At 43.2% G+C, this 11,689-nt stretch overlaps 1 protein-coding gene across 5 annotated transcripts in view; it reads right to left on the bottom strand.

Moving 5' to 3' along the window:
• BCL9 (BCL9 transcription coactivator) overlaps positions 1–11,689 on the bottom strand; it is an 83,966-nt gene that overhangs the window by 23,212 nt on the left and 49,065 nt on the right. Inside the window, exon 1 of one of the 5 annotated variants that reach the window (XM_034642774.1) lies at positions 70–88. The exons of the other annotated variants lie outside the window; for them this stretch is intronic. The gene's annotated coding sequence lies outside the window, so the exon portion shown is untranslated. Of the gene's footprint in view, positions 1–69; positions 89–11,689 lie in introns of those variants that run through there. 5 annotated transcript variants of the gene reach the window in all.

Genomic DNA, 11,689 nt, shown 5'->3' with positions numbered 1-11,689 from the left:
GAAGGGCCCGCCCCCCTCCAAGGAAATGTCATTCGTTCCCCCTCCCGGAACGCGCGCGATGGTACCAACCCGGCCGCTTCCTCCTCCCCCTCCCCTGCCTTCCCGGAGAGGTACCGCCCCCAGCGCCCCGCCCACCAAGTAGCTTCTCCTCCTTGACCCCGCCCCTCCCTCCAACATTTTACTATGGGACCGCCCACCGCCAGTACCACCTCCTGCTTTGCATGGACACGCCCACGTGGTCCCCGCCCCAGTTCGTCACCCGGCCAGAGGTGACGCCTACTCCCCACCTTAAAGCGGCAGAGCTCTCTTTCTCAACTAAAAGAACCTCCCAAAGGGCCGGCGGGGTGGGAGGTGCGGCCAGGGAGGGTCTCTTCTTTCCCGCACCTTCCTCCCGGCGCGCACACTCACCCGGACCTCCCCACCGCCTGCCGCAGCACTGGGGAGCAACCCGAGGGGACCAGTAAAAAGCGCGGAGGGGGGCAGGGCAGCGTGGAATTTGGCCATCTTTGACAGAAACGAATTGGAAGCTGCCAAAGGAAGGGGTCTTTCTCTCACACTTTCCTGCTGCCCTGGTCCCGGCCTAGTCCTCAGTGTTTAAGGCAACCCCCTCACGCCTCCAAGATACCACCACCCTGCCCCATCCCCTCTCCGGTCTCCAGTCTTCACCCGTCAATCTGTGCACCGCGCTTGCGGTTGCCGGCTTTCTCCCCTCCCAAGGGAGCAGGCCCCTCTCAGGGTTGCACTCTTCTCCACCCTCTCCAAAGCCGATTCTCGCCAGGGTCCTGCGGACGCGGTGGCCGTTGCCTCCTTCCACGTCGGGCCCAGCCCAGCCCCGCTCACGCATCGCTACCTAGTGCCCAAGAGGACCTTCTGCCCAGATCCTCAGATGGCTTCACCGCCAATTTTTAATCCAAGTATCGCTCCCTTGATTTTTCGGAAGGCCTGTGCTTTGGAGAGCTCGAAGCCCAGGCATCCCGGCACCGTCCCCTGTGAAGTGAGAAGGTAACCCATTAGATCGCACTTTTTCTCAGAAGGAAAAATGACGGTATCCTGGTGAGCGCGCGTTGCTGAATAAAGCTCAGATTCCTGCTACTCCTGTTTTATCTTTGTGGCCCTTGTTGCTGCCATGACCAACTGTTATTACAGACCTGTCTACTCACAGTCCTCCCCAGAACACACTGTTGTTACATCTCTGTATTTGTGCTTTGTAGAGTCTTGATCTTAGATGTTTCTGCAACTAGGAGCACTGGCCCACAGCCTCTCTGAATCAGTTAAGTGAAGACTGCCTATTTTATAATGTACTGCGTATTCTCCCTGAAGATAGAGACAACATGGCCAAAAGAAGTAGATATATTTTCTTCTGCTTTTGCTTCTACCACCCATAGTTTTAACCAGGATACTTGATTCTGTGTCAGTTCCCCTGTCTATAAAATAGGAAACCTTCCTTGCGGCAATCTTTTAACTAATAGTGCTGGTTGTAAAGGATGGTGCAGGAAAACCGTGAAGGATAAAGCTTTCCAAACCATTTAAAATTCTTGAGGGACCACGTGAGTTTCTATACCATGTCTCCCCAGCCTAGATCTTATGAAAAACTGTTTTTTCATATCAAGATGTTTTCTCTTTGTCTCCCGTTATGACTGAGGATATAAACAAAGAAAAAACATGATAGTATATATAAACACTATAAATCTAAGATCAATTGAAGGATTCCAAATGGGAAATAATTAAAATGCTTTTTTGTTGGGGGCACCCGGGTGGCTTAGTCAGTTAAACATCTGCTTTAGGCTCAGATCCTGATCCCAGGGATCTGGGATCGAGCCCCAAGGCAGGCTCCCCGCTCACCGGGAAACCTGTTTTTCTCTCTCCCTGTGCCCACTGCTCCCCCTCCTTGGGCTCTCTCTCTCTGTGTCACATAAATAAATAAAATCTTTTTTAAAAAGATTTTTAAAAAAATTTTAAAAATGCTTTTTTTGTCAAGTTTTGGCAATAGGTGAGAACCTCTGTAAAAAAAGGCCGGAGGAAATAGTAAGGTATGCATGTAGGGAAAGACAGGTAAACCCAGGAATATGCAAGAAACATTTGGGATTGCAGATGTAGGTGGAAAGAAGGGAGTCACAGAGTGTACCTATAAGAGAAAACCACTACTAAAATAAGCTCCTGAGCGGAGTGGATCACTTCTACTTACAAAGCTCAAAGACAAGCTCATTATAACAATATACATACAAAAAAGTCTTAGCCATTTTACTAGGCAGTACATGCTCCACTATATGTGTCAAAATTCAAAATTATTTACCGAACCAGAAGAAAAATGTAAATGAATACTAAACGTGGAACACTAGGATAAAGGAGCAATAATACTGAGAATCACTGGAAGTCATGAAATCTAAAGGCTAGAGTCTCCATAGTAATGTTAATTTAGCTACGTTTGCACATGCGATAGAACTACATTTTAAAATATTATTTATTCTGTCAAATAGTTAATTTTACTAGAATTTTGTCTTCTGACTTTTTTAACTTCCATTCATTTCCATCTCACTTGAGAAAGAATTCTATTTTGCTGTATAGAGATCTAGCATGCTGTCTATACATAAATACTAATGGATAATGATGAAATCATTTTTAAAAACATCCTATAAATAAACGCTTCAAACTATTTCTGCTACTCTAGAAATTCTAAGAGAAATCATTTTTAATCCAAACGGTAACATTGTTAAAAATAAAGGCTTTTGACGCTAAGGAGACCTGGATTTGATTTTTTTTCCTTTTTGAAATTTGCTTCTCATACTGATGAGAGGCACTCACTGTGGTGCAAACATGGATGGCATAAATTTGGCTTCTTAGTTCTTCAGCTAATTACAGTATCTTTTATTTAAGTTTGCCTCCAATTTTCTTTACCTGTAAATTCCGTTTTCAAAATGTTTCTGTTTCCTCAGCTCTTGATAAACTGACCCCAAAATTTTAGGGTTGGAAGGAAAGCCCTCTTATTTTACAGAGGAGAACTCTAAGACACAGAGGTTTAATGACTTGCCGAGATTATGCCCATTTTTAGGGAGTAGAATTTAAGTCCAGCGCTCTTTAGCACTGTTCTAACAACTGTGGGTTGTTCATTCCCACTAATATTTATCATTGTAGAAGAGAACATGAAATTCTACCCTTGGGATGATGAAAGTAAGACTCAGAAAGGTGGAGCCCACTCAGCCAGCTGGTGCTAGAGCTGTAAGAGGCCCTACCGAATGCTTGCCTTGGTCAAAGCCCTCGGTTTGTCCACAATTTCCTGCTGCTTATACTGTTTCTTACCAATTCATCTACCTCATTGTCCAAACCAAAACAGGCAAGTTTCAACCCCAAAGGAATACCACCAAGAGAGTCATCTGTGACTGCAAATGAAGGGTTAGGATGGAACGGTGTCTTGACCTCCACAGTGCTTCTGCCCAATGCTGTAAGAAAATAGCCAGGAAACAATGTTTTCTTTAGATTGCCCATGAAGAAGAAACACCTTTCCCTATCCCAGCTTTCACGGGTCCATTTAAGCCAACGGGGAGTCTTAGAGCTTCATCCCTACTGGGGAAATTTAGGGCTAAGGGTCTCTTTTGTGAGGAAGAAATCAATATTCCCACCTCCTTCCTTCCCAGCAGCTCCTCCTGGGGCCATTGGCGCTTTGATGTGAGTGTGGGTCTCGTTCTGTGTTACCACAAATCTGCTGTACACAATCTGGGAATTAGAGGCACCCTCTCTGTGAACGCTTGGACAGATCTGTGATGTGACACTCAGATTCTTCAGAAAGGTACCATCAGTGTTTCCCTTTTATTTTTTATTTTATTTTTTTTTAAAGATTTTATTTATTTATTAGACAGAGATAGAGACAGCCAGCGAGACAGGGAACACAAGCAGGGGGAGTGGGAAAGGAAGAAGCAGGCTCATAGCGGAGGAGCCTGATGTGGGGCTCGATCCCAGAACGCTGGGATCACGCCCTGAGCCGAAGGCAGAGGCTTAACCGCTGTGCCACCCAGGAGCCCCTCCCTTTTATTTTCATACTCAAACCTGTATGGTTGTGTCTCCTGCCCTCATTGTCTGCCTTCTCAGAGTCTGGCTTTGTGACTTTCAGCCTGCTACTTCCTGAGCCCTAAATGATTGATACATCAGTGCTGATCCTCTTCCCTGGGTTTCCATTTTCACCACAGCCAATCGTGGATGAGCCAGAAACAATGGGGGTGCGCCATGTGTTCCAGCCACTTCTCCCTAAATCTCTTCATCTTCATGCCAGCTCGTTACATCTGTCATTATCGTCCCACGTCCCTTTTGCACTTCAAATTCCACTAATTTATTATTTCATTTTACTCTTTACCGCTTTCCAAACAATTCTGGATAAGTATTTCCACTACTTCATTTCATTTTCTTCTCCCAGACATTTCTCTCGGAATGCTGTCCTTCAGATACACCTATTTAATTTTTCCTGGGTTCTCCCTTCCATGCTGGATGCCTCCCACTTCCCACAGTCATCCTCTACCCAGTTTCTCTGGAACTGCTACCCAACAGCTGCCGATCGACTTCACCTCCATGGTTTGCGTCCAGGTTGCTCTCATTTGCCACAATGCCTTTTTGGAATCCTTGGCCACCCATCATTCCAGTAGTGGAAATTCCTAATGCTGAGATGTACCTACATTTTTGTTTCCACTCCTGCGTTGCCAGACATTACTAGAAAAAAACCCTCGAAACCAAAGAAAGTGGGTCCCAACCAAAATTCAACTGAACTTTGTTACTATTTACTTGGCAACCCCTTCATGTATCCTCATAACCTCCTATATCGTTTCCCACAACATTCGTTCCAAATTTTATCCACTACTTCTACATTGTAAGACCTACCTTGTCATCTCAAGCCATCTCTAAAGGGGATTTTGCTCAGTTATCTGTCTTCCATTTACTTACCCTTTGCTTTAGTATCTCAGTAAAATGTTTCTTACTCCAATATTTTTTCTCTCCCCTTTCTTTTTATTCTCAATTTATCCAAAGGGTAACCTACAGTCTCACAAATCCCTTTCCTCCTGTGTAATTAACCCAAGCATTCTACCAGAATTCTCTCTTCAACATGGCCAAACCAAATCACCCAAAGCATCCAATGAATATCCTTTCCTTTCTGAATCTCTTATAGTTTGAACTCCAAGATACAATGATATTCTGTTTTGTGTCCCTCCCACACACACCCCCAATTTTATTGAGATATAATTGACATATAACATTGTATTAGTTTAAGGTATACAATGTAATGATTCGATGTATGTATATATTGTGAAATGAACACCATATTAAGTGAAGTTAACATCCATCAACATGCATAGTTACAATTTTTTTTAGTGTAATGAGAACTTTTACGATCTCCTCTCTTGGCAACTTCAAATATGCAATGCAGTATTGTTGACTAAGTCACCATGCTGTACATTACATTCCCAGAACCTATTTATCTTATAACTGAAAATTGGTACCTTTTGAATACCTTCACCCATTTCCCCCCACCCTCTACTCCCTGCCTCTGGTAACCACCAATCTTTTCTGGTCTTGTAAGTTTGGGGGCTTTTTTAGATTCTACATATAAATGAGATCATATAGTATTTGTCTTTCTCTCACTTATTTCAGTGAGCGGAATGCCCTCAAGTTTCATACGTGTTATTACAAATGGCAGGATTTCCTTCTCTTTTACAGCCGAATAATACACCACTGTATGTATATACCACATTTTTTTCAATCCATTCATCTGTGATGGACAGACACTTAGATTGTTTCCATGTCTTGGCTATTGTAAATAATGCTGCGATGAGCACGGTGGTGCAGGTGTCTCTCGGGATTGTGATTTCATTTCCTTCAGATAGATACCTAGAAGTCTGTCCTCTTCATTGATTTAAATTCCTCTTTTGTCTTCTAATTGTCAATGTTCCTCAAAGCCTTTGGTTCTTTCATCTTGCCTCTCTACAAGTCTTCCTACAACGTCTCTCTCACTCTTCTAACTTCAGCCATTGCCCCTTTGGAAATGACCAACACTTCCTAGGTCTCTTGAACTTAAATCCTGCGTTTCTATCTACTGAGCTTGCTCATCTAGAATCAACGTCACATATCAAAAAATAAACTCACCATCTTTCAAAATTAAGTCTCACCTCTGAATTCATTGTCTTTAACTTAGGTTCAAAACTTTGGCATAATCCTGACTCGAAAACTCCATCTATCGTCACTTCTCAGTCACCAGTGTCCACAAATTCCCCCTTAAATCAATTTCTTGTTTTCTGGTCCCAACTTGGGACTGTTGTAACAGCCCCCAAGCAGTCATTCCTGCCCCCAGCCTCTCCCCTTGTCAGCCAATTCTCTATGTTCCTTCCAGATAGATCTTCCTAAAAGACCTGTTTATAATATATTATAGGGTCCCTTGACCCTAAGATCAACAGTGTGGTTTAACAGGAATAATATTGGCTTTAGAATCACCTGGACTTGGGTTTGATTGAATATTGGATGGCAATTTACTAGCTAAGTAACTTCAAAAAGAAGAAAAAAATGTTCTTTTCTTTCTCATTCATTACAGAGTAGGTGTTTAGATCACCCATTTTAGAACACAACCTGGATACGCAAACATTTAATATTCTCTACCTTTTAAGGTAGTTCCTAGTCTCACCCTATATCTTGAGAAAAAAATATATACTTCTCTGTGTTTTGCAGTCATTTAGTAGTTGCTGTATTTATTGAGCATCTACTAAGTGCAGGGCATCTTGGGGGAGGTACAAAAAAATGAATCAGGTATCCAACGCATCCAATTTTGTCCTCAAAGTCTAATCAGATTATCAGACTTATACAGAGGATTCATTCATTAAAAAAAAAAAAAAAAGGGCATTGGTGGTGTTTGGGGGGGGGTTCAGTAAGTGCCAAGCATCGTGCAAGATATCAAAGATTCAAGTAAGTATAAGACAAGTCCCCTCATGCTGGGACCTGGGATCAATCTAGTTAAGAATACTGACAAGTGAACACTTATAATCAATTATAATAAATGCTATGAAATGGATAAATACCAGGTGTTTGGGGCACACAGAAGAGAGGCATCTAATCCAGACAGGAGAGTCAGAGAATGCAACAAGACCTGAGCGGAATCTCAAAGAATGCGTAGGAGTCAGTCAGGCAAAGGACTCAGCAATGAGCAAAGGCTCAGTTGTGTGACAATGTATATAAATAACCGCAATACAAGAGAGAAAGTAATAAATAAGTGGCAGCACAGAGGCAAAAAGTAAAATGGCAATCAGAGGAGACACATCATACAGGGGGCTGGGTGAGATGAGCAGAAACTGCTTCATGTGGGGCTCCTGGGTGGCTCAGTCATTAAGCGTCTGCCTTCGGCTCAGGGCGTGATCCCAGCGTTCTGGGATTGAGCCCCACATCAGGCTCCTCCGCTGGGAGCCTGCTTCTTCCTCTCCCACTCCCCCTGCTTGTGTTCCCTCTCGCTGGCTGTCTCTCTCTCTGTCGAATAAATAAATAAAATCTTAAAAAAAAAAAAAAAAGGAAACTGCTTCGTGGAAGTGGAGGCATTTGAGGCGATGTGAAGGGGTCAGAGGTCAGGTTGGTTCAGACCCACAGTGGGGCCAGATGCCTCTTTGTCTTCTCAACATTCTAGGCAGCGCTCTGCCCACAATGGCACGACACCTTGCCTGCTCCATGATGATGACATCTGGGTTTTTGTCATGAAGTTGGCCCTTCTGATTTCCTAGAATGCTCCTAAGGGGAGACTCAAGATTCAACAGAGCCATTTCCAGGTGGAGGGGCCCTCAATCAGATCACCTGGCTTTGAATCCCAGCTCTGCCATCAGATGGCTATGTGATCTTAACCTCTCTAGGGTTTAGTTTTTTCTTTCATACAGTGGTGCAACGATAATGTTTTCCTCACAGGGTAGTGTGAGGAATAGATGAGTGACTGCATGCAGACATGTAGGACTAGTGTCTGGCACATAGTAAGTACCCAATAAATGGTCGTTATTAATATATTTCATCATCTCTGGATTATCCACAATGGGATTGGCGTTAGGGGGAGATTTTAGGAGCAATAAGAAGGTTACCTTCTCAATACTTCACTAATTCCCAAACTTAAATCTCACTCATTGGTATCTCTTCCACTCTCCTAACACATTCCTTTAAATTCTGCCATTAGAAATTCATAGCTTTGTATTTAAGATGTCACTTCCCCCAAAAGACTTTGGGAAGGGTAACACAACAAAGGGATAGCCCTGTTTTATTTTAATAATTTTTCTGGCCAGACCTCTATCCTCCTTAACTGTTAACTGTACTGAGGGAATATTGTGGGGAAGAAAGAAAAGGCTAATTCTGATGCATGGAGAACCTTCCCCAGAAATTGAAGCCAGGAGATACTCAGAGGGTTTTCTGAGGGCAGTAGGTCCTCTGGGATTTGAAGAAGGGTTGGATTGGAGAGAGATGCCAATAAGTAATGAGAAATACAAAAACAAGGTCATTTGTGTCAGTAAAGACACGCTTTACTAACTTAACAAACAGTGCTGACCTTGATTTGGGGACTCTCCATCCACTGCCCCTTTCTCTACTCTGTGCTGTGTTTCAGAATAAATAATTTCACTCAGGATAAAGGTTGAATCATTTCGATGAAGGAGACTATGCAGGTGATCAAGAAACACCTGGTTTTAAGACTTCACAATGACTTTTACGTGTTTACTTTCTTAGTTATTGTTTGTCAATAAAAAATTAATAAGCACTTAATATGTGTCTTAGTGCCAAATAAAGTAGAGTGAGAATTTCACTAGAAGGTGAAGAAATAGGGGCACCTGGGTGGCTCAGTCAGTTAAGCGTCCAACTCTTGATTTAGGCTCAGGTCATAATCTCAGTGTCCTAAGATGAGCACCGCGTCTGGGGCTCCAGGCTCTATGCATAGGGGGAGTCTGCTTGAGACTCTCTCCCTCTCTTTCTCTCCCACTTCTGCCTGCATGTGCACACACGCTCTCTCTCTCTCAAATAAATAAATCTTTAAAAAAAGGTGAACAAATAGTCCTCACGAATCTTACAGTCCAATTGAGAAAATACAAAATGTTTAATAACAATTAATTCCTAAATTGTGTTACAGGTCTGACAGACAGGAAACAAACTCTGGACTTCCAGGGGGGAAAAAAGAGAAAGCAATGGGTAGAGTCTGGAGTGATCATCTGTGGCAACAGAAATTGAACTGTGCCTTGAAAGACAGGATTTGAGCAGTTCTAGGAGGGGACAGTGACCCAGAAGGGAGAGGCAAGGAGCCAGGCAAGAGACTGAAAGGAGAACGGCATGTGTGGACAGAAAATGATAACAGTAATGATGAAAACAAGCCATCATGACAGCCACCCTTTACTGAGCATTTGGTATGTGCATGTGCCAAGCAATATTCTAAGGACTATATTCATATTGTCTCATTTAATACACACAGTGACCCCCAAAGTATGAACTATGGCTCCCAGTTTATAGTTGAGGGGCCAGATATTTTGAATGATAATTCACTGTCCTAAAATCATGTAGCTAAGTGGTAGCTAAGATTAAAGTCCAAGTCATTTTGAGGTGAAAGCTCTTAGCCCTCCACAGTACAGCCTCTCTCAGTGCAGGTGTTGGGATGCAGTGACAAATACAATTGAATAAATAGGGTAGGAATTCATTATACAGAATATAATTTAAAGAAAACATGCAAGAATGATATACTGCGAGGTTAAAAAAAAACAACAACCCTTGGGGTGCCTGGGTAGCGCAGTCGTTAGGCATCTGCCTTTGGCTCAGGGCGTGATCCCGGCATTCTGGGATCGAGTCCCACATCGGGCTCCTCCGCTGGGAGCCTGCTTCTTCCTCTCCCACTCCCCCTGCTTGTGTTCCCTCTCTCGCTGGCTGTCTATCTCTGTCAAATATATAAATTAAAAAAAAAAAAACCAAACCACAGTTTACTAAACACTGCTTAAGGAACAGACACACCTTCTTTACAGTGTCATCCAGAATGTGATTTAGAATTATACCCATTTTACAGATGAAAAAAATCAAAATGGAGAGGTTTAATGACTTGGCCAAGCCTCCAAGGTGTTAAATAGCTCAGGTCAGATTTGAACACTAGGCTGGCAGCAAAGCCCGTGTTCTCACTGCTATTCCGCACTGCCTCTGTCTTTGAGCAAGGGAAAAATTGGGTAAAAGTAACACTGTTGCAATTTGCGGCATTCTTCAAAGCATTTTCATATTCACGGCCACATCTGATCCTTATGATAACCATGTGATAGGTTTGGAAGATACCTCCATCATCCATCATAATGAATAATAATAACGGTCATAGTAATCATTAAAATAATATTAGGCAGCATTGAGTGTTCCCCATACACCTGGCTCTGTGCTGAGGGCTTTACACGGATTGTATGGTTGACTTACAGCAACCCTATAAGATAGGCTCTGTTATCATTCTTACCACGCACATGAAGACATGGTGGCTCACAGAGGTGAAATAACTTAATGAAGGAGGCTGGACTCAGATAAGTTGCAAGAACTCATTCAAGGTCATGTGACAATGAGTGTGACTCCTGGACGAGAGCTCAGCTCTCCTGGTTCCACATCCATGCATGCCCTTTTCATGCTACTCTTCTAACCACCTATCTGCAGCTCCAGGAAGGAAGATGTGAAGAAAGAACCACGGCAGGCAAGGAGAGCAGCTGGAAGGCTGCAGAAGTGTAGGGGGGCAGTGAGGCAGCCCCAGACAGAGTAACATGAGGGAGACTGCGAGGTGGCACGTCTAGGCGCCGTCTGAGGAAGGCTCTAGTAGCTCCCTGCTGAAGCATGTGAACACAAGACGAAGGAAGAAAAGCTTCAGTTTGGTTTCTAGCCTAAAATGGGTGGAAGTGGTAGTGTGGTATTGTGGTCAGAACCAAGAGTGGTTCAAAAACGACATTGGTCTACAGTGAAACGTACCACATGCCAACTAGGGACGGCTATGATAGAAAAGACTGATGACATCGAGTGTTGCTGGTGGAAATGTAAAATGGTACAGCCACCTTCGATAAAAGTTTAGTAGTTTCCTAAAAAGTTAAACATAAGTTTGCCGTATGACCCAGCAATGCCAGTCTTGGGTGTCTACCTAAGAGAAATAAAAACAGGCCCACACAGACTTGTATGCAAATCTTCTATCGCAGCATTATTCCTAAAGGCCCACAAGAGAAAAGAATCCAAATGTCTATCAACTGATGAATGGATAAAAGGAATGTGGTGTGTCCCTCAGCAGTAGGAATGAAGGACTGTACACTGTGACATGGAGGCATCTCGAAATCGCTGTGCGAAGTGAAAGAGGCCAAATGCACAAGACTGGCTATCGCATCATTTCAGGTACACGCAATGTCCAGAAAAGACAAATCCAGACAGACAGAAAGCAGATTAGTGGGGTCGGGAATGGCAAGTGACAGCAAATGGGTATCTTTTTGGGGTGAAGCAAAATGTTTGAAAACTGAGTTTTGGTGGTGGTCGCACAACACTATATTTGCAAAAAAATCATTGAATCTTGCACTTAAAATGGGTGAGCTTACGGTATGTAAATTACATCTCAATAAAGCTTTTCTTTTTTTTTAATTTAAAGAAAAGTGAAGTTGGCTTGTGAGGGAGCAAAGAATGGTTTTAGAATTACAGGTGACTGCTGGACACTGAAGTGGAGATG

The sequence above is a fragment of the Ailuropoda melanoleuca genome, chromosome 2 (genome assembly GCF_002007445.2).
Source record: "Ailuropoda melanoleuca isolate Jingjing chromosome 2, ASM200744v2, whole genome shotgun sequence".
In the NCBI taxonomy this organism is placed as follows: Eukaryota; Metazoa; Chordata; class Mammalia; order Carnivora; family Ursidae; genus Ailuropoda; species Ailuropoda melanoleuca.
The sequence above is the reverse complement of the archived record's forward strand: the minus strand, read 5'-3'. Positions and strand labels throughout refer to the sequence as shown.